The sequence below is a fragment of the Pinus tabuliformis genome, chromosome 9 (assembly GCF_031772625.1).
Source record: "Pinus tabuliformis cultivar Carrire ecotype Pingquan chromosome 9, CPIR1, whole genome shotgun sequence".
NCBI lineage: Eukaryota > Viridiplantae > Streptophyta > Pinopsida > Pinales > Pinaceae > Pinus > Pinus tabuliformis.
Genome location: NC_142307.1, coordinates 1,300,222,194 through 1,300,246,846, shown reverse-complemented (window position 1 = coordinate 1,300,246,846; position 24,653 = coordinate 1,300,222,194).

Here is a 24,653-nt window from a genome sequence, read left to right as displayed (position 1 = left end):
AAAACACCTCGGGCGTAGTATGAGAGGATTGATAGCTATCTAATGCAGTTGAGATTCACTAGGAGTGAAACCGATCCAAACCATTACTCGAAGGTTGTGGATGATACACCTCTCATACCGGCACCTATGTCTGACGGGTGCAGACCCTCTCATTTGTAGAAGACAGAGGGAGTTGGATTCTGAATATGGGAAGATAAACTGCTAGCCTGTGACTACCTCGAGGATCTTAACTTTCAAAGGTTATATGGTAGTGATGTCGGACTTGATTTGGGAAATGCCTCTGTGTTTCTAAAACTCATTCGTGTTGATGTTCTTGGTGAACTTTCGTCCAGACATATGTTTTGCAGTTAGCATGGTGAGCTCATATTTGGTTGAGCCTCACTGGATTGGTGCCAAGAATCTTTCGAGATATCTTCAGGGCACAATCTCTCATGGATTGAGATACACTGCCAGAAATATGAAACCACATGATTATTCGAATGATGAGTGGGCAGGCAGTATGGAGGATCTCTAGAGCACTTCTCAGTGCTATTTCTCTTTGAAATCTGCCTCGATATCCTGGATGAGCAGGAAGCAGAAGTCGGTGACCCTAAGCACCACCAAGGTAGAATACATTGCTGATAGTATGGCCTTCTATGAGGTAGTCTGGTTGCTGAAGCTCTTCAGTGAGCTGTATGTACACATGATGAATACCACTGTGATTCTCTGTGACAACCAGAGATGGGATTAGATGATTGAGGATTCTCGTATTTGACAATTGCTCCAGCAGATAGACATCAAATACTGCCTTATCTGGGATATGGTAAGTCGATGATCAAGGAATATCCATCACACTGAGATGATGTACAGGACAGAGCCCTGAGGAAAGATCAAATTTGTGATTTTCCTGAACGGATTGGAGTCGTCGAGAGACCTTTGTAAAAGGGTCCTGCATGTTGCATACATTGAGCTCTGGGAGCTTTGGGGGGCTTGCAGTTCTATTGGAGCAACATACGAGCACAGGGTGACTCACCCTCCCCTAGTGGTGCGCACTGGAACAAGATGATTCACTGTCTTGTGGGATAAGATGATTCACTCTCTTGTGTAGCAGGATGATTAGTTCTCCTGCGAGGCCTAGATTGATGTGTTCTCCATGGCAGCCTGGATTGATGTGTTCTCCATGGCGATTGTAGCAAGATTGATGTGTTCTCCTGTGAGGACAGGATTGATTAAGTTCTCCTGTCGAGGCATCCTACCCATGCAGTCTGGCACTCATGGGAAGTACCTCTCATCTGATCAATGAGCAGGGAAATGAAGTTAGGGACCATAGTAGTACCGATGGACACATCGTTGTATCTATCATACTCCCTACGCTAGGATGTCCTCCATTGATCTGGGATCAATGATGCTGGTCTGGGACCAGTGGTAGGAGTTGTACATACTATGATGCTGAATTCGGGCCGGCTGAGACTGGTCTGGGACCAGTGGTACATACTCCGAGACTGACTTCGTGTCAGTGCAGGACTAGTCTGGGACTAGTGAGAGTCGTACATACTATGACGCTGACTTCGGGTCGGTTGAGACTGGTCTGGGACCAGTAGTACACTCTCTGAGCCTGCGATGCTGGTCTGGGACCAGTGGTAGGAGTTGTACATACTATGATGCTGACTTCGGGTCGGCTGAGACTCGTCTAGGACCAGTGGTACATACTCCGAGACTGACTTCGTGTCAGTGCAGTACTGGTCTAGGACCAGTGAGAGTGGTACATTCTATAACGCTGACTTCGGGTCCACTGAGACTGGTCTGGGACCAGTGGTACACTCTTTGAGACTGTGATACTGGTCTGGGACCAGTAGTAGGAGTGGTACCTACTATGACGCGGACTTTGGGTTGATTGAGACTGGTCTGGGACCAGTGGTAAGCACTCTGAGTCTGACTTCGGGTCAGTGGAGAATGGTATGAGACATTCTCGATCAATTCTTCTTCTTCATAGTTCAGTAGAGCAGAGCTAGCAGAGCCAGCAGCGCTGAGCAGAGCTGAGCAGAGCAGAGCTAGCAGAGCCAACAGTGATGAGCAGAGCCAGCAGCGCTGAGCAGAGCAGAGCTAGCAGAGCTAGCAGCGCTGAGCAGAGTAGAGCTAGCAGAGCCAACAGCGCTGAGCAGAGCAGAGCTAGCAGAGCCAGTAGCGCTGAGCAGAGTAGTGCAGATCCAATAGAGCTGAGCAGAGCAGAGCAAAGCCAGTAGAGCTGGGTAGAGCCAGCAGAGCTAGGCAGAGTAGTGCAAGGCACTAATGGCAGAGATAGTACAGTCATACATATGGATCAGCGGATGGAGTTCTCCCTAGTTGAGAGGGAGTGTTAAATTGGCAACTAGGGCCAAACTCCATGTGGATCAGTTTATTTATGGCAGCCGATATTTTTATTGGATCCCTCTCATCGAGAGGTGTAGGATTGATCCAAAGATCATCCGATTCTAATAAGTATTTATGGAGATATGAATTTATTTTGTTTATGTAATTATTATCAAGCCGACCAGCTCTTATGTAGGCTCTAGAAGCCCAGCCGATGTGTCTATTCAACCTCTACGGTTTTAGTATAAATAGAGGAGGATTTGAAGTCATTTGGTAACTCACTTCAAGTGATCTCCTCTCCACGTCTTGGGTTTTTGGAGAAGGAGATTCACACTAGATTACGCTGGCCTAGTATGATGCCCTAACGGAGAACGCAGTCATGAACTTATACGCTGTTCTAAGCAGCCCTAAATGTAGTTAATGGATGCTTTTATATAGAGGATCATATACGATGTTCATAAAAGATTATATACATTGTTGTCAAAGCGCAGTTCATAGAGTATCTTACACGCAGATAATGATGACACGTAGCCATACGCTGGGAACACAATATATATATACTTCGTTGTAATATTATGGAGCACAATATATATATATATATATATATATATATATATATATATATATATATATATATATATATATATATATATATATATATATATATATATATTTATATTTATATATATAGATATTGTTGTGGGGAAAAATGCCTATGCAGGACGATCCTATCCACCTAAGGTGTGACAGCGCCTTAGCAACAAACGAATACAGCTATCATGATTTCTTCCTTTATGAAATATGAAAAAGAGGAGATTGGCAGACTTACCGTTGTCTTCCGGTTGTCCCTCGAACTAGATCCTCTTCTCTTTGCGTGTCCACAGCTACTTGTCTCCTCGCTTGATCAAGAGAACAGCTACTTGAATCCCACGAGATCACAAGAGAACAACTACCTGTGACAAGAGAACAGCTACTTGCAACAAGAGAAGAACACAATACAAAGGCAAATATACATATTCATAAATGATTCAGGATTAGAAGTAAATCAAATATACTAATGCAATCATACAATATACACCAGCATATAGGAAAGAATCAAGATAGCTTTATTGAAAGTAACAGGGTTCAGGAAGAGATACAACCCATAGGGCTCCAATCCAGCATCTCCTTCCCAGCAGAATGGAATTCCTTCTTCAGCTCCTTTCAAAGCATAACACACCCAATGTTTCTAGCCACAAACCAACAACAATTCTTTGCAAATACCAAATTCCAGCCTCCCTTGATCTCATGGAGAGAGATCTATATATAGGGATATTGGAGAGAGGATGAGTCAGCTTGAGACTGGTCTGAGACTGACTTGTGTCCTCTCCCACTTCAGTTCTTGAGTCCACTTGGAGGTTCTTGCTTCCACTTGGAGATTTGGAACCTCTTACTCATCACCAGTCGAATTCCCTGATCCAAGTGTCATTTTGGAAGCTTCCTGGGCATTGACACCTTGAGGAATGACTCTGCCACTTGTCTAAACTCGCTCAGCGTAGGTAGCCTTCTTTGCAGTTGACATTCAACGCAGGTAGACAGTGGAGCAGTTGACATTCAGCGCAGATGCTCAGTGGAGCAGTTGACATGATCCAGAATTGCCTTGTTTTTGAGTGTTTTCAGGTGGAGAACTTTTGTTAAGTGCTGTGGTTTGCTGGCCTTGTTCCTCTAGGGGTAGGAACAACATGTTTAGGGACTTTGGATCCCTTGATTATTGACATTTCATGCTCAGTGATGCAAGGCACAAAAATTTCTATAACAGTTGCCCCCTAAAGTATGAGGCCGTTTATCGGGTGAAATGCTTTATCCAGGAGGGTCCGAAGTTCATCCATCTGCTGGGAGGAGACCTGTAATAAAATACAATACAATACATTATGATTCATACTGCTTTCATGATCTAGCTGAGGCGGGCATTCCCATGCTCAGCTTTATAAATTCATTTTTGTACATAGAACAGACGATCGTCTGATGGTAGACTGATAATTTTGGTGAAATTATCATCCTTTGAGTAGGATGATCATCTGTTGTAATGATGTACATATCAAATGTCTTTATTTTTCCTGAATATATATCGCAGCCCGGATGGATGAAACTAGATCCGGGGTCTTCAAACTCGTTCGATCTTCACTCTAAGTACAAGTCGATCCATGTGAGAATTGCGCTGAAGTCGAACATGGAAAGACATCGCTTGATTACCGGTCAATGATGTAAACCGTTAACAAGCGCGAGAGGAATCACCGATAATGATAATGACCCTCAAGGTACTGCAGTACAATTCACGTGGTGTGAATAAAGGACTTGGCGTCGAACACCACGCAAAATCTTCTGGTCGAAGGTCATTGATGTATACCTGTCGCCGGAAGTGAGAAACTTGCCATTGAGGCATGCAAGCTTCAAAGTACTGAAGGGGTTGTTCCTAGATCAACTCCTTGGATAATGAGCTGATGTCGACAAGGAGCGATCCGTCAGAGGAGGGCCTTAATGAATCCCACATCAGTGACACGGAACGGAGCTAATGATTTTAATGGAGGTGAAAACAATTTGTGACATATGATTCAGGGTGGCGGTCATGAATGGATGAAGGATAATGTATGGCAGTGGATGGGACCCGGTTGACTCTTTCTGAACGACTTCTCTTGAACATATGGCGACACTGATGCGATGGATCGGTAGCATTACCCCAAATATGGATGGTATGGCAAGACCATGGTGATGTGACCGGTGAATGAAACAACCCAACCCGAATGTGATATGGAGGAAAAGTGTCATGTTCAAGAGCGACCTGCTACCATCAAAGTTTTCTTGATTTTTCCCAATTTTTCCTCAGTCATTGCTAACCAGTACCTCTTTATTTTTGTCAAGCTTGAGGAGGATAACATATGCTTGTTCTATAACCTGCCCTTCGGGCAAGCCCATCGCTATGTTTTAACGAGCTTAGCGATAGTGAAACTCGTTCTTGTCTAAAGACAAGTTTGTCGCTATTTAATAATTTTAACGAGTCTAACGACAAGGATAACTTGGTCCTTTTCATTTTTAGAGAGTCTGAAAAGGTACATAAAGTTAACTCCAGAATTCATTTTTCGTCATCTAATCCCTTAAGTCCGAAAAAGTATAAAACAATACAGAAGGGATGAGTTTTCGATAACTTTAACGAGCCGAATAAAACAAGCACTCGACCTTTTTGTGCAATAATCCCTCAGGTCCAAAAAGATTAAAATCTAGAGGAGGCATAGCTCTTCCGGTCCTTTAACGAGCTGGAAGGCCAAAACTCGGCAATCTTTTCATATTTTACGAGTCAGTTGAAAAGAGCTTAAAGAAGACTCGTCTTTTGAGGAACGAGTGATAAACAGGGATAGCAACTGATTCCAGGTACAGGTTGGAATTTTCCAATCACGGCAGTATCACAAGGATGGCTAGGTGAAATCACTCTTCGCAACTGTTCCTCAAAATGGGTAAACAATCATATGGAGGTGAACGATCGGCCAAATGAAAGTGGAGGTGGCAGGTGCAAACACGACCAAGGTTTTTATGGCTGATAAATTTACGATCACAGCGGTTATTTACCAGGATAGGTTCATTTTTTATTTAAAAATGAGCTTAAACTCTGGAGGGAACATTGCTCACTGCTTATATTTATTTTTTAACGAGCATGAAGACCGCGTTAAAACTACTTGGATCTTGCGTTTATTTTTTAACGAGCATGAAATTTATGCTAAAACTGCTCGATTACCCAGTCTTTTGATAAGAGTGTCTCATCAAGATTCTATTTTTTATGGAGCTTCATCTCACCAAGCTTTGCTCCCGATCCTTTCTTTATGCAAGTTAGGAAACGACTAACCCAAAAAACAGATAAATAACTGCTCTTTGCTTGCACTCCAAAAGGTTTGCATGCCCCCAGGTATAAAACAGAGTTTCAAGGTTACCTCTACTTACCCTCCGCCAAAACATTTGTTTTAATCGAGAGAGGCTTACCTCTTTCAGGTTACCCAAAGATTGTCTCGTTAATCTTTCAAACAAAACACTTCCTCGGCAATGTCTACCGAAATAGACAAGGGTGAATGACTGGTGCCAAACACGTAACTTTGACAAAAGAATCTTATTCTAGAACAACCCCTCTTCCATCCACGGACGGGGTACGGACTAGTCATATTCTCCCGCGGAAACCTACCCTATACCCAAAGTTTCCCTGCCGAAGCAGGCCAGGATGCATGCCCCCTGGGTTCCGGTCATATCCTCCCGGATTACTCGCGCTCATCAGGAGGACAGACCGTGCGTTGAGACACTTCTTGCATGAATATACCATTCAGGGATGGTAAATGACTATTTGCGATGTGTGATCCGGGAAACAAAAGTTGGTCCACGAGCTTGACCATTCTTCCTTCATGCGGAAAACACATTACTCTAAAGAGTGAGGAGACTACAGCTCCCATGCAATATATATAGTCTCGTCCAAGGAGTAGGTTATAATCCAAGGGTCCTTGAACGACCATCCCATTCATTTGAACGGTCTTCCCTTTCAATGTTATAGGCACATTGGGGAGGATCCCTAAAGGTCGACTGGTTCCTTTATCAAAACCTGATAGATTTCTCATCTCAGGTAAAAGCGTCGGCGAACCAAGCGCTTTCCAAGCAATAGAGGAAAGGATACTCACAGATGCCCCCTCATCAATGATAGTGCCAGCCATTACCATTCTGTATATTTGACAAATAATTCTGAATGGCACACTGGCTGGCAACCGGGGTCTGCCTAGTTGGTTCCAATCAAAGGACACAACCAGGTTGCTTGGTGGTGGGACCGAATATACGGCCGGATAGCGCTCTGATGAACTTCCTTCCTGCGACAAAGGAATGGTGGCTTTGCCCCCTTGATTATCAGAGTCAGTGCTGATGAAGAGAACCTGGACGGTGTCGTCCGTATTCTCCTCTGTGATGGTGTCATTCAAAGATGGAGCCTCTGAAGGCAAAACCGGGTCAACTGCCGTATCAACCTTTTGACTTTCATCAGGCATGGATCCAGATGGTTCTTCCTCAATGACAGGTGTTTCGGCTGACCATCTAAGTGGCTCAGCCGGCTTCTCAACTAGTGAGGGACTTGGCAAGAGTTTTTGATATCCAGGAGGAAGATTTGCTCGTAAAATCGGGCGATCTTCCAGAACTCTTTTTGCCTCGTCTAAGAAGGGACAACGGTGGATGGCGTGATCGCCTTCACACAGTCTGCAGGGAAATTTAACTCTCCCATTCTGTCCTGGAGCTTCACTCCCACTAGTTGATGGTGAGCAGTCGACATGGCTATCAGAGGTCGATGCTCCCGAATTGTGCAAACGGGGAGACCAGTCTCTTAGTATCCGTGGGATACAGGGACAATCCCTATGGAAGTGGTCTCCCCTGCATATGATGCATGGCGATTTAGGCCTTACGAGTGAGGTGTGTGGATTTTTGTTAGATGACATTTGTTTGCCGCCAGTCGCCTTAGGCTCCTTCTTCTTCTTTTCTTTCTTCTTTTTCTCCTTCTTCTCCTTAGGAACCCGATTTTTTGATTGACTAGTTCCGTCAAGCGAAGGGGAAGGAGGGGAGGAAGATGAAGTGGAAGGCTGGGAGGCAACTCTTGTCTGATCTAACTGTTGACTCGACTGTTCAGGAGTGGTGGTATTCTGAACGACATTGGTCGAAAAGAGCCAAACTGGTAGGCCAATTGTCAGTCCTGGAAGCGACAATGTGGCCATGTGGGGTGCACCAACATCTTCCCAAGAGGAGAAGAGACTAGGATTTCCACCCAAGGGAACTCCTTGGTTGGTGTGCTCCATCTTTTCAACCTAAAGATCAACGCAGGATTAAAGGGTGATTGTTCCATTTAAAATAAATTGTTAACGACGCTTTTAGACACAACTTGCTTTTTCACTTTTAAAGAGTCGAGAAAAAGCTAAAGATGACTCTAGTCTCCTTCGATGTTTTAACGAGCCCGAAGTGACAAATGCTCGGATGGACTTTTTCTGTTATAGAGTCTGAAAAAGGCCAAAAGAAACTACTCTGGAGATCTAGGCAGAGGGTGTGCCGAACTTTTCACAAAACCACAGAATACTTTTTACGGTACGGGTGGTCGATCTTCGTGAATGCTGTGTTCACTGCATTGCGATCAGTAGGGCGGCCGACACGGCTTCCTAAGGATAAAAGATATATGCCTATAGGGGTCTCCCAATATATACACGACGGTACGTGGGAGCACAATCCATATTAGCGCCACCGACTCTCAGGAGGAATCACCCACCTTCTTCGAGATCGACAGTCACTATGTTTAACGACGCCGGAACACGTCTCTAGCCTAGACCTCTATGTTGTGCGTTATGTAACAAAGCATTGTTAGGTTCATTCAGTTTATTTTAGGTTGATCTTTTTAAAGTTTTCCTTTCAAGGTTCACCACGAGATGTATGATACAACTTCCTAAATGCAGTCTAAGATGATAAGCAAGCTTTACAATCTTTCAACTTTGAAAATCCTAGCTAGTAAGGGAAAAGAGAGCGACTATCTTTTCTCAAAGAGCAATCAGCACACTCTAATGCACTTTCCCTAAATCCAACATGCAAACTTATCAAATGCAAAATGCACAATGCAGGTGTTTGTTTTCAACTTTCTTAGTATAAATGCCTACAAAGAAAGCTTTTTGCACAACTTTGAATTTGCTTTTACAATGATCAAAATAAACAAGTTCACTTTCTTCGAAATCAACAAGGGTAGAAGAGATTACAATCACTTTGCGATTTTCGAAATAAAGACTCGTTTTGATACTTTGAAAAGAACAAATTCAAACCAATAAGCAAAAGTAAAACTATAATCAATCTAAACAAACAGCCAATGAACTCTCTTCTAAGATCACTCTCAATCAGATCTGAATCAAAGGCTACAGAAAGACTACTTTACTCATGCAAAGGAAGACTGTAAATGACGCCACAAACACATAAAAACATTCACAATATTTTTGTACAAAAATGGGGCGGAATTCAGGCAAAGAAAAGGGTTATCAGACTAGTACCTATGCTAGTTAAAGGCTGCAAAAACAGAGATCAAAACTGGGCAAAAGAGGACAAAGAACCCCAGCTGCACAAGGCCACACTGGTTCAGCGCAGGTCCAACACTGTCAGTTTGACATTCAACGCAGGTAGCCCCTTCGGGACCTACGTTGAAATGCAGACTGCCTTCACAGTGCCTGCGCTGAAGAGAGAAACTCTCGTTTCCCTTGGTTTCTGGGTCAAAAAATGCTCAAAAATCAACTGTTTCAGGCCAAATCAAAAACACAAGCAAGGTATAAACAGAGGGATGCTTTGATAGGGTACTAAAGACTATCACAAGGATCAATCAAATCATTTCTGGATCTAGTTTAGATCATAGACAAGTCCAACATACTGGATCAAAGCAGCAACTTTTAATTTGCATCTGGGAAAGATGTAGTTCAAGAATTGCTGTCAAGTCTATGAAGTAAACAAATGACGGAAACACAAATGAAATGAATAAACAAGTTCTTCCCCAGCGGAGTCGCCAATTTGTTGTGGGGAAAAATGCCTATGCAGGATGATCCTATCCACCTAAGGTGTGACAGCGCCTTAGCAACAAACGAATACAGCTATCATGATTTCTTCCTTTATGAAATATGAAAAAGAGGAGATCGGCAGACTTACCGTTGTCTTCCGGTTGTCCCTCGAACTAGATCCTCTTCTCTTTGCGTGTCCACAGATACTTGTCTCCTTGCTTGATCAAGAGAACAGCTACTTGAATCCCACGAGATCACAAGAGAACAACTACCTGTGACAAGAGAACAACTACTTGCAACAAGAGAAGAACACAATACAAAGGCAAATATACATATTCATAAATGATTCAGGATTAGAAGTAAATCAAATATACTAATGCAATCATACAAAATACACCAGCATATAGGAAAGAATCAAGATAGCTTTATTGAAAGTAACAGGGTTCAGGAAGAGATACAACCCATAGGGCTCCAATCCAGCATCTCCTTCCTAGCAGAATGGAATTCCTTCTTCAGCTCCTTTCAAAGCATAACACACCCAATGTTTCTAGCCACAAACCAACAACAATTCTTTGCAAATACCAAATTCCAGCCTCCCCTGATCTCATGGAGAGAGATCTATATATAGGGATATTGGAGAGAGGATGAGTCAGCTTGAGACTGGTCTGAGACTGACTAGTGTCCTCTCCCATTTCAGTTCTTGAGTCCACTTGGAGGTTCTTGCTTCCACTTGGAGATTTGGAATCTCTTACTCATCACCAGTTGAATTCCCTGATCCAAGTGTCATTTTGGAAGCTTCCTGGGCATTGACACCTTGAGGAATGACTCTGCCACTTGTCTAAACTCGTTCAGCGCAGGTAGCCTTCTTTGCAGTTGACATTCAATGCAGGTAGACAGTGGAGCAGTTGACATTCAGCGCAGATGCTCAGTGGAGCAGTTGACATGATCCAGAATTGCCTTGTTTTTGAGTGTTTTCAGGTGGAGAACTTTTGTTAAGTGCTGTGGTTTGCTGGCCTTGTTCCTCTAGGGGTAGGAACAACATGTTTAGGGACTTTGGATCCCTTGATTATTGACATTTCATGCTCAGTGATGCAAGGCACAAAAATGTCTATAACATATATATATATATATATATATATATATATATATATATATATATATATATATATATATATATAGCTATATATATATATATATATATATATATATATATATCTATATATATATATATATATATATATATATATATATATATATATATATATATATATATATATATATATATATATATATATATATATATATATATAGCTATATATATATATATATATATATATATATATATATCTATATATATATATATATATATATATATATATATATATATATATATATATCTATATCTATATCTATATCTATATCTATATCTATATCTATATCTATATATATATATATATATATATATATATATATATATATATATATATATATATATATATATATATATGCGTTGTTATTAAGGAACTTACACGCTGTAAGATAAATGGTGGACGTAGTAATAAAAGGACACAGTCAACCACAGTCATAATTCCACAGTCCTGAGGTGTAGCTGGAGTTATGTATACGCTATGCAATCATACGCTGGGCAGTCATGTCATACATTGCAGTTATGGTTATATACATCCGCTGGATAGTCCTGTACACATCGCAGAGGTTATCTATATTCACGTAGAGGATGCCAAAGACTCTTGCATATACTCACTGATGTCTCTTTTGTATATTCGCTGAGGCCGCAGAGGTTTTTCGCTTTGGTATATGGTCTCGCATTCGTCTCTCTAATGTGGTATGGCATTCGCATGATATCCCTAGTTATAATGGCATATGATCACAATACTGTGATGGTATATGATATTGCTATGGTGTGAAAATTGATAAAAATATGTATGGCATCAACGTTATATAACAGGTTCTTGATATGTATGATATTGCTCCAGTTGTATATAGGGTCTTAATATGTATGTGGTCTTGATATGTATGGTCTTTATATATACGCTAGACTGTACATACGATGGGCAGTAATCGCTGGACAATATACGCTATAGTACATAAGTTATATATATACGCTGGACACATATATATAACGCAGTCTTGGGCAGCAACATGATATATTGTGGATGGGCTGTACAACGAATACATGGAGCATGGGCAATAGCATGATGGGCAGCACTATGAGATCATGTGCATGGGCAGCACAATGATACATTAGCAGGGGCAGCAGCATGATGATGATGCACATTAGTTTGAGCAGCATTATGATGGATAAGATCATGGACATGGACAACCGCATGAGGTAGTATGCAGTGGTGCAACTATAAGACCAAATGCAACACGATGATAGGTGAAGGAGCCACCTTGAGAATCAGTTGAAGCAGAATGTCTTCAACTGATCTCATTACTATACGAAATGATCTATGCTAGATCTAGATAAGTCAAAGTGTTGACTTCTGTTGTAAATGTACTATATCTCTCTCTCTCTCTCTGTGCTGAACTTTGAAGATAAAAGAAGATTTGATCAAAGGGTTTCCCCACACATTGTGGGGTTTGTCCCTGGCTTGCGCCATATCTTGTGTCCTCTTGCCTTGGCTTGTCTTTTGTGTTTTATATTTATGTTCTATCTGCAGTTTATCGTAATGCTGATGTGATTGCTAACTGTGAAAATTTAAATAAATTGCTCTTGCATAGAACATACCTAAACTTAACAATCTATCACTTTGCACTAATTAAAATTGTGGTTTTGCATCAACTCAGTTTACTGAATGTTTCATGGGAGGATTTCATTTCACATGAGGTCTTCACAGGTCCTCAAGTGCCCCCATCAGTTTTTCATGAGGTAAGAGAGCCTTCACATCAACAAGAGGTGCATGAAACACAAACCACCAGCGAGCCAGTGTTTGTCACATACCAAAAGGGCACTAGGATATTATTTGCAGCAGCAAAATGAGTACTATCTCCACCCGGGGTGGAAGGGGTCTCGTTTCCTCCATTAGCAAAGTAGGTACAGGACAAGGGTAAGTAGCCATTACATGATGAGGGACCTTCAGAAGGTCAAGAGATAGATTTCATTCTTATTCAGGAGGATGACACTGATTTGGGCTCCCAAAGCTCAAAGCTCAAAGCTCAAGGAGATCACTCGGGAGCAGCAAGATGACATTCATGAATTGTCTCTCAACCTGGAAAGAGCCAAGTGGATAATCAACTATTTGGAGTAGAGAAAAAAATAGTTAGAGGTTCAGCAAACCATCATGGAGCTCCAAAACATAAGGGCAAACTGGCAAGCTGCCAAGAGGAGGAAAGTCAAGCTGTCATCACTTGAACAAGAAATTCAAGCTGATCGTGAATCTTGGCTTGAGAGGACAAAATTACACTTGGAAAAGATGTTGGAGAAGGCCAATAGAGAGAAAAATATGTTGAGGCACATGGCCTACCACTACTTGGCGAGAAACAAGGTGTGCAAAGCGAGAATCAGGATTTTGAAGGCCAAGTTGAGGAAAGCATTGAGGAAGAGAAAAGAGAAAGATAGACTCTAGATCTTGGCTGAGGCTTCCTTAGCCCAACACAACACTTAATGAAGGACACTCAGCCCAAATTTCAAGAAATTTTGGAAACTTTTTGCAAATTTTGAATTTTTGGACTAAAAAACAGGTTTTTCTGCTTGGTGCGTCGCGCCACCTGGTGCACGCTTTTGATAGGGACCTCCTTTGGAGGAAAACTCAGAATTTTTGGATTCCTCATGGAAAAATACGAATGCCCTCACATGGCCAAGAAATGTTGACAAGTTTTGAGCTTCTAAAAAGGTCAAAAACACCTCAGAAATGACCTTTCTGTCCCTTTTTGGCCACACAGGAAACAGTGTTTGGAGAACTCATTTTTGGAGGGGAAAATGGAGACAAATTCAAAAATTCAATTTATTTTGGAAATTAGACAGGAAAACCTTTCCAACAAGTCCACTTGGAGCAAATTTGGTGCACGGGAAGGCCTCCAAAATCAGCTCCAAAGTGGCACGACGCACAGGGACAGGAGCGCGGCGCACAGGATGGAAAATTGACTTTTTTGCCATAAAACTTTGTTTTTTCGCCTAGTTTTTTCTCATTTTGACTTTTCTCTCTCTCATAGTAAAACTCATGATGTAGTTTGATGTAACTTGATGGAATTTGATGGAAATATGCTAAAATTTCACTCATGGAGGTATATTCATCATGAAAAGGTAGTTTGCAACTAAATGAATCAGTTTCCTAGGTTTTAGAGGCAATCTGTTCCACTGCCTACTTTTTAGTTCTTAGTTTAGATCTTGTTGAAACAGATATTAAACTCATGAATTCGAACCCTAAAGCCTAGCATGAGTTGTTTTTTTTCCTATATCTAGTATTTTTTCCGTCATTGGTAAAGGTTGGACTCTTGTGAATGCTTTGAGCATTATTGTACATTCATTTCAGCAGTTTGGCAAAGGAATAGACCAGGGTTTGTAGCACTTTGTGGGATTCTTGTGGAAATTTGATTTGGTACTATTTTCCCTTCTGTAATTCAAGTTTACATGTGTTTATGTATGCCATCATCTCTCTCTGTTTAGCTTAACTAAATGAATCAAGGATAAAGGTAGAATTCATTGATGTTGCAGTGCTCTACCTAGGGTTTGTTTAGTTATTTATGTTTTCAACTGTTTGAAGAGGATCCCTGAGACTTTCATGCCCTCTCCAACTTCTCACCAGTCTAAAAGCTCTCCATCTCACTCAATTCGAAGTACTAAACCATTTGCCTACCTTGCCCCATAGAGATCTCTGCAAGACTGTGTCCATTCCCCGGACCCAAAACTGCCTTTCACATTTGAGCCAGTAAACCAACATTAAATTCAATCAAACTCATCAGATCACATACCTAGCCTAAAATCAATCTTTAAATCAGTCATATCAAGCTCCATTGACCATATTCTTCTGAGATTGACAAGGAGAGAGCCCTCTCCCGACCTGGTAGGGCTAGCTACCAGGTTAAGCGTGGTTTGATGTTACCCTAGATCCTGCCTTTCTCAGCCTCAGGTCGATTTAGGCCCTAACACTATCCACTTGGAAGATTCTCTTTTTGGTAAACCAAGGAACTCCCCCTTCAGGTTTGAGAATGCTTGGCTCACACACTCAGATTTCCTCACAAACATCGAAAAATGGTGGAAGGAAGAGCTACACCTTCAGGGTACAAAGATGTTCCTTCTACACTACAAGCTCAAACACATTAAAGGCAGACTCAAAGAGTGGAATAAGAAGGAATTCAGTAATATCTTCAATGCTAAAGATGTGGAAAAGAAACTAAAGGAAATAAACCATATTCTTATCATAGAAGGCTATACAAATGAAAGGAAAGATATGGCAGTGTCACTCCAGCAGGTATGGGATAACAGATCTCTTCAAGGGGAAATATTCTGGAGATAGAAATCCAGAGTACAATGGATTAAATAAGGGGAGAGAAACACCAAATTCTTTCATAGATTCACCGTAGCTCACAGAAACAACAATAGAATTGTGAAACTCACAGATCAACATGGAATAGAAAGAAACACTCATGAAGAGATGGAGAAGGTTCTAGTCCAGCATTTTCAGAAAATTGCTAAGGAAACCTCGGAAGATAGATACCAGTTTACGAAAAAATTTACTCAGTACATTCCTAAATTGGTTACTAGAGAAGATAATTATAATCTCAACAGACCAGTAACAGAGGAAGAAATTGAGGAAGTCGTTAAAGAGATGCACAATGGGAAAGCACCAGGCCCGGATGGCTTCAATGTGGACTTTTTCAAAGCTTGTTGGAGGATAGTAAAATAGGACATCCTGGAGGTAGTGGAAGACTCTCGACGTTTTAAGATAGTCCTAAAGGCGCTCAATGAATCTTTCATTGCCTTAATCCCCAAACAGGAAAAGGCCACCTCTCCAGACAGATTTAGACCTATAGCATTATGCAATGTGGTATACAAAATAATATCCAAAGTAATTGCCAACCGTCTCAAACCACTCCTCCCAACCCTAGTGTCAGAGGAGCAAACGGGCTATGTGGAAGGAAGACAAATTCTAGATAACATAATTCAAGCACATGAAATGGTTCATTCACTCATTACCAATAAATAGGCAGGAATGATAATTCAGCTAGACATAGCAAAGGCCTATGACAAACTTAGCTAGTCATACATAAGAGCAATATTAAAAGCCTATGGATTTGATTACAATTGGATTAAATGGGTTATGGCGCTAGTTACCACCACCAGCTATTCAATTCTTCTCAATGGCTCTCCCTCCAAAACCTTCAAGCCTTCTAGAGGTCTCAGGCAAGGCGATCCTCTTTCTCCTTTCCTTTTCATTCTAATGATGGAAGGGTTAGGGAGAGTGATTAGAGATGCAAAGGAGGAAGGGAGAATTCAGGGTCTAAGACTCACTCAAGGTGGGGACATGGTGACACATCAGAAATTTGTGGATGATACTATGCTTCAAGGCACACCCACTGTCAATGAAGCCAAAGCATTCAAGTAGATTCTGAGTGAGTTTGCTAGGGTAGCAGGCACAAAGGTAAGTCTTACTAAATCAAAGATTTTCTTTTTCAATATAGATATTTCAATACAAAGAAATCTTTCAAGAATTTTGGGCTTTCAAAGGGAGTCATTGCTTGCGAACTACTTGGGAGTTCCCCTCACCGACAAACCGCTACACAAGGATATCTAGGAGCTTGTTCTTAATAAGCTAAAAGATAAGATTAGCAAATGGACAAATAGAGCACTAAATCTAGCAAGGAGACTAATTCTAACTAAGGCTATCCTCCAAAGTATCCCTATCTATATGCTATCAACCATTCCAGCACCAACTGGTGTAATTACTAATATAAGAAACATTCAGAGAGACTTTCTCTGGGGGAAAGGTGAAGAAAAGAAGAAATGGGCTCTTGTGGCATGGGATAGGGTATGCAAACCTAAGTCCCATGGTGGCTTGGGTCTTCATGACCTAGGAATTCTTAACAGAGTTCTTGGTGCCAAAATCTGGTGGAGATGGCTAAAGGAAATACAAGCCCCCTGGGAAAAACTTTGGAAGCAAAAATATGCAAGAGAGTGGCAGGAGAAGAACCTCATCAGAATGACAGGACAAGTAAAAGGTTCTGCAATTTGGAATAGGGCATGGGAGAACAGGGCCCTAGTCCAAAATCACAGTTTTTGGGAGATCAGAAATGGAAATCTAGCCTGGTTCTGGGAGGATAATTAGCAGACATTCACACCAATACCATCAACAAAGGATTAAGGCGGGTAAGTGACTATTGGGACCAATCAAGGAACGATGGGAAATGGAGAACATGGAAACTTTCAGATTACATTGGAATGGGCATGTTGCACACTCAAGCTATAGCCCTTAAAGGTCTTTTAGACAAGAAACAAATCTTAAACTCAACCTTGGACGATCAACTAAGATGGGGAAAGAACAAGACAAGTCTCTTTAATCTTAGGGAGGCCAAAAGGATAGATTCAGGGCTTAACATTCCAAACACTGATAAGACATGGAAAGAACTCTGGGATAATCCTCATTGGATGAAAGTCAAACTGTTCAAGTGGCTGGTTCAACAGGGCAAGATTATGACATGGGATAACCTAAGAAGAAGAGCCTTTGTTGGCCCCTCAAGATGTCACTTATGTAGACAACAGGAAGAAACTACAAATCATCTCCTAAATAGATGCAGCTTCACTACAATACTTTGGAATTGGGTTGGAGAAGTCTTAAGCAGATAGACAGAAATGTAAATGACATCATTGCTACTTTGAGAAATGGCGGATTTTTTTTTCGGATAATGAGATCATTAACTCCGCCTGGATGCTGACCCTGGGATTCATAATATGGAATGTTTGGAAGGAGCACAACAACATGATTTTCAAGGATAAAGCGAGTCTACTGAGTAGCATCCTTAAGCTAATCCCTAAACAACTCAAAGAGATTGTTCATATCTTAGGAGGTGTAGCTACTGGCAAACCCATCGGACAAAGAGAGGCCAAAATATTGGTGAAGTTAGAGCTCAAGGTTCCCCCCCCAGGGTTCTATGCAGATCAACAAGAATACCTCAACAGAAAAGGCTTCATGGCAACCCCTGTCACATGGCTTTTTAAAATTCAACATAGATGGGGCCTCAAAAGGGAATCCGGGAGAAGTAGGATATGGAGGGGTCATGAGGGATGAGGAAGGAAACATACAAGTCATCTTCCATAGTTATCTAGGAAAAGCAACCAACAATATGGCGGAGCTCATGGTGATGGAATCATGCCTGGAAATATTGCTCAAGTACAACATTCACAATGTCATCATTGAGGCTGACTCAGAATTAGTCATTAACTCAGTGAAGAGGATAAATGCTGGCACTGCAACAGAGAAAATCTCAGGACACTGGCGGCTTCTTAAAGTCTACCAAAGAATCCAAGCACACCTAAGAATGCTGAGAACTCTTAGGTTGGTACATGTCCGTAGGGAAGCCAACAAAGTTGCAGATTGGCTAGCTAATGAGGGGGTATGAAACAAGCATATCGACTTGTGCTGCTGGTGGGAGTAGGTAACGGAGTACAGGTTGAAGGAGGAATGCTCATCCCAGGTCTTCAGCGATAGATAGCAGTATTAGGAAAAATCAAGAGAAAGAATTTTACTTCATGAAAATGATGGATAAGTTCACTTCAGATGGCCTATTAGCGGAGATGCACTATTGGTTTTCTAAGGGGGCTTCTAGAAACAGAGGTAGTAATTGAGACAAGAAATATCTATTCACAGGAGGAATGATTCCATGGAAGACGAAGGTGTTAAAGGAAGAGATTACTGGGGTCAAAAACTGCTCGAGACATACCACTTGCTTCAGGCAACCTCTGACCCGGGAGAAGTTTTCCTGGAAGACAAGCGATGCCATTCAGAAGGCGACACGTGGAGGTGGATGGACAATGATTACCACCTTCATCACTGGGTATCTCATGAGTAGTTGTGTGGTCTGATTTGGTCTGTGGCCGTCAGATCTGGAGAGGGAAGATCAACGACCACCTTTTGGTGCACTAGTTGGTGGGGTCGAAAGGATAAAACCACTAATGGTTTACCACCTTCATCAGGCGCCTTCCAAACCAAAGACGGTATTAATGAAAAGCCAGTGATTCCACTCAGGAAGCAACACGTGGCGGAGGACCGAAAAAGAAAACCGCCTTCATCGCATGGTTTTTAACAGGCTTTTTAAGCCATGTGATATGGAGTCCAGCCATTGGATCAGAAGGAAAAGATCAATGGTCAACATTGATCGTGCAACTTTAGGGTTTTTCATGAGCAGTTGTGTGGTCCGTTTTGGTCTGTGGCCATCAGATCTGGAGAGGGAAGATCAACGACCACCTTTTGGTGTGCATGTTGGTGGGGCTGAAAGGATAAAACCACTAGTGGTTTACCACCTTCATCGAGCGCCTTCCAAACCAAAGATAGTATTAGGGAAAAGCCAGCAATTCCACTCAGGAAGCAATACGTGGCGGAGGATCGACAGAGAAAACCGCCTTTATCGCACGGTATTTAGTGGGTTTTTTAAGCCGCGTGATATGGACTATAGCCATTGGATTAGAAGGAGAAGATAGACGGTCAGCGTTGATCGAGAAAATTTAGGGGTTTTTTGGGGCTTCGACCCTGCATAGGTTGAATCTTGACCGTCGGATTGTTAGAAAACAGATCTTTGATCGGTTTTGGGGTACGAACTTCAGATCCACTTGCCTGCTCTTAATTACAGGGAAATCTAGGTCTTGTCTCTGTCTATTTTTTGGAGGATTGTTTTGGGTACTTAGGGTATTTTCACTCCCCTTTGTGGGAGTTTGTGCCTCTGGGCATTTGTTGTAACATGTGTAAAATATTTTTTACCTAAGTTAATAGAAGGACCATCTCTTGCTTAAGCAAAAAAAAAATGCAATACGTACCCTTTGTAACAATTTCACCTCATGTAGATCAAAATATTGCTCCATCTGTAGTATCCAATTTAACGGATCCTTGCCATCAAACTTCCTCATATCGCTTTTCCTTCTTTTTAGGGGGTCAATATTGAAATGAATATAACTATGTAATTTCAAATATTTAAGTACTGAAATTTTGATGTGTGATGACCTCTGAATCCTCTTTCTAACCCCACAAGTCTGATCAGCATTGGATTCTCGAAGAAATATTTATGTCCAATCTCCCACGATGACCTAATTATATACTAGTTCAGTAGAGAGAACTCTTACGACGTGCCACGTGTCATTATTTCTACCTTAGGTTCTAAAAATGATACCCAACAAACTAAAGTCCGTCTTATTTCTATCACGTTTTATGAAATTTGAATCAGATGCTCAGAGAGAGAGTTATGATGATTTTATGAAGGTCACCTGTTTATGGTGTAATTCGGGAGCCTGCAAAAAACCTAATTGTCTTGGACTGTATCTTTGAAAATATAGCGAAACAAGATTTGAAATTTGGGCCTTCTCTTCACCATGATTTCGGCTCAAATGGGTTTTAATTTCAGAATCTAAAACTTTGTATAAAAAATATTAGAGCGAAAATTCCATGATGACTTGTTTGAGATGGAATTCTAGAGCTTGCAAAATCCCTAACTTCCTCATATCATATCTCCATAAATATAGCGAGACAAGATCTGAAATTCAGACCCAAGGTTTAGTGAGATTGCGGCTCAAATGGTTTTTTTTTTATCTTATGAAACATCATAGAAAAAATATTATTGAGAAAATTCCACAATGACTTGTTTGGAGCAGCGAAACCATAGAATCAAAAGCTCTGATACCAAATGTTATGAAACCAGCTCACAGAAAGATAGAAAAGATAGATCAATGCCTTAGAAATAAGCCTCTTCAAGGGGGAAACCTCTTTTAAATTAAACAAATGAACAATTCTTGGCCGATACAAATGACAAGGCCTCCTTTCTATATATAGGAATCTAAGGGGTCATAATGTAATCAGAGTCGACATAACAATAATAATGTAAGGGCATAACAATAATAATAGTGGGCTTCTATGGGGCACAGTAATAACAATATGGGGACTACATGGGCACAACAATATAATAAGGGGGTTTCACTAATAACAATAAGGGGTTACAATAGTAGTATAGGGACCTAACAAGGTTTTCTTTTTTCTTTTTTCTTTTCTTTTTAAGTGATGTTATCTTATTATGAAGCACTCATGTTGTTCATGTATTAAAATGCCCCGGTGCATCTTCGAAAGAACACCACTAGGCGATTTTTCTTTTTTAAATGTGGTGTTGTAGTCCAACAAAGAACTAGTGCAGTACATGTATTCAAACTCCTTGGTGTGTCTTAACAAGCGCACCACTATAGGGTTTTTAATTTTTTTTAAAATAATGCTCTTGGATATTTGGTGCACTAGGGCGGTTATAATAATGCATCGAAGGAGGGTTAAATAAAAACAAAAACCTGCAAGCCATAAATTTTATTTTCACCATCTATAGTGTTGTAGAACTCTTAAGCAATGGTACCACTCTTGCCTCATGAAAGTACCCTGATGTCAATGCTTCCCCTTCTCACCATCCTTTTGTACCGTGCTCTGTGAGTGGCTTTCCTATTTTCTCAAAATGGTGGTGAAATTTGTTTTTCTCAATTACATGTCAACAATGCCTCCCCGACAACCAAATGTATAGGTAATGTCTATTTTTCTCTGTAATTTAGTTTCTTAGTAGATTAGAATTGCAAAATAAGTAAAAAAATCCATTGTTTTTGAAAACAAAACTGTGTATGGTGCGTTCAACAGCTTCGGGCCGCACCGATGGCAGTGCACCCTGTAAATTTACTGGGTGCACTACAATTTGGTGTGTGAACCTAACACATCATTATTTTTGCGGTGTGTTTCGTAAATGAAAACGCACAGTTGGTAAAAGATATAAATTGTACATCAGTGCACACATTTTTAGGTTATCCCTGGTGTGTTTATATTTCCAAACACACCGCACATATAATATAAAAAAATATATCTCAGTGCGTTTGATAACTTGAACATTTCCTACTAGTGCAAAGAGGTTATTCATGTGCACCGGTGTAGAAGTTTGAGATGCACCACGATGAAATTGTATATATGTGAACCAAAAGAGGTGTGTGATATGTATGTATGCACTATCTCTAGTGTGGTTTTGTTTGATAACACAATGGACCCGGTGCATTATTGTTTCTTGGGCACACTGAGGATTTGTTTTTTAATTGAAATTTATGTTTCCATATTTATAAGTACATTTTTCATTTAATAAAAGAAAATTATGTTTTATGTATGAGGCTAATGTATTTTATATGTCAATCATGTAGCATCGATGTCAACAGTGGGAGCAACAATAGGAGTAGGAGAAAATGGCGGACCAATACAATGTGTTCCGACCATGGGAGGCCTAAGAGAGGGAGAGGGATTTATACCTTTGCCCTATTAGCATAACTAAATTATCACTCTTGAGGAATTTAGGCATCCTTTAGTTCTATGAGGAGGCTAAACCCTTGAAGGTGCACTCTATATCGTTGGCACTTTTGATCCACTGGTGGAGTGTCCAGGAGCAAGCTTTCCATGTCAATTCTCAAGCATGGTATAGGCCCTCTACGGAGGACATATATTTTATCATTGGTCTATCCAGGAGATGGAAGGATTTTACCTAGTTCCCTGATGTCCCCCATGAAGTTTCAACATAGATACAACTTGTATACTCTCAGATATATTTTGGGGCTCACGTAGTCTATCCAACAGATTTTCAGGTGTGTTGTGGACAACTACAGATTGATTCTTTTGTTGCACAAGAGGTTAGGTGCCTCCATTATTAGTGACCACCATTGCAAACTATACTAGTGATGGGTAGCACATTAGATGCCTTATTTTATATTATGTTGATTCTTTGATTCAAGCGCCACAATGTATCAGATGGTCTGCCATTTTTTTGAGGCAATTTTATAGGGATTTAGATAGATGTCGTGTGATGATACATGGGAGGATGGTTTTCCCTTTCGCTTCATATATTTTTTGTTTATTTCTTTAGATGTTTCCAAATACGAGGCCTACATTTGACCATCGCACTCCTAGGCCAACGAATGAGGTGCGGATGCGCATGTGTGGCTAGATAATGCCCAAGAGAGGCCTGCCGGAGTATCTGGCTAGGATTTCCAGCTATGAATTGGCGCTACTGACCAGTGAGAATTACCACACATGTATCTTGTTGGTGTTTCTATACACGGGCATTGATTGGAGATAGTATCTCAACATCCTCTTCACACAGGATGAGCCTATCGATGATAGAGGTAATATTATTATTTTCTTTAAATTAATCTAATTTCATTTTATTATCTTAATTATTTAGAATAAAATTTATTCTAAGATTTTCTTTAACTTGTTTTGTTAAATTGTTTAATGAAATTGTCTAATTATTGTTTATTACTATATATTTTGTAGAATCATCACATTCCTTAGGGACATGCCTCCTCCCCCACCAAAGGGAGAAGATGAGGAGATGGGTGATGCCCAAGAGGTTGAGGCACATCCTTAATGGGGAATGGACATCCAGGCCTATAAGGCTAGTCTAATATTTAGGATGGACTAATACGAGAGGTAGTCTAGAGTTTTGGTTGAGGAGGGAGTCGACCCTGCGAGGGCTTGAGACATTAGCACAGATGCTAGGTTCATGGATCTCTTGATGGACTTTTTGTGTGAGATGGTGACTTTTATGCGTAATATCATCAAAGTTAGTTGGACACTAGGAGTGAGGAGGCATGCAGGGAATGCAGTGCCAGATACATCAAAGGAGCCTTCACGCAGTGCTACCTCGTCAGATCATGATGATGGGGGTGGAGATCATGCTTTTGGTACTACTCCATCAAATCATGGTGAGGGTGTTAGTGATACTTCTTGTAGTACACCTCCTCATCATTCACCTTATGATCACATGCGAGAGCTAGAGGATGTTCCTCATGTCTGAGAGACAAGACTAGCCACCTCCTCCTCCAGCTCAAAGTTCGATAGTTGAGGTAGTACTTGACCATCCATCGTCTTCTACTAGAGACCATGATGCCACTACTACGTTCGTTGTATCCGATATTTGATAGTAGTTATTTGACTTTTTTGTGTGTGCGTGTGTGTGTGTCTATGTATCTGGTGCATCTTTTTTGTTCATGTTTATTTACTTAGTTTATATGTTGGTGTAGATGTGTATATTTTTAGGTCATGTTAGATATGTTCATTTAATGTTTTTGCAAATAGATGTGTATGTGATAGTAGTTATTTGACATGAGATGTATATTAATTTGAGGATTTGTGTGGGGATGATGTTAGATTACAATGCTTTTGTTTTGTTAGATGTAATCACAATGATGATGCCTTGTTAGATTATTAGATTTGTGTTTTAGCTAACAATGTTTATATATGCTAGAGGTGTATATAATTAGATGATGGTAGTGAATTTAAATGTGTATCTTAGATGATATTTATGTTTGTTAGATGGTTATCTTCATGATGTTTATTTTTATGAAGTAATATTTATTGTAAATTATGTATTGGTGAACTTATATCAAACTTTTATATATGAAATTGTGTGTAAAATGAATTACTTAAAAAAAAATGAAAAGATATTTTTATAAATTAAAAAGTTTAGTATGGTTGAAACTATGATTGTAAAATTACGACAATATTTTTCTATTTCTTAGATAGTTCATTCATATTCCTTCTA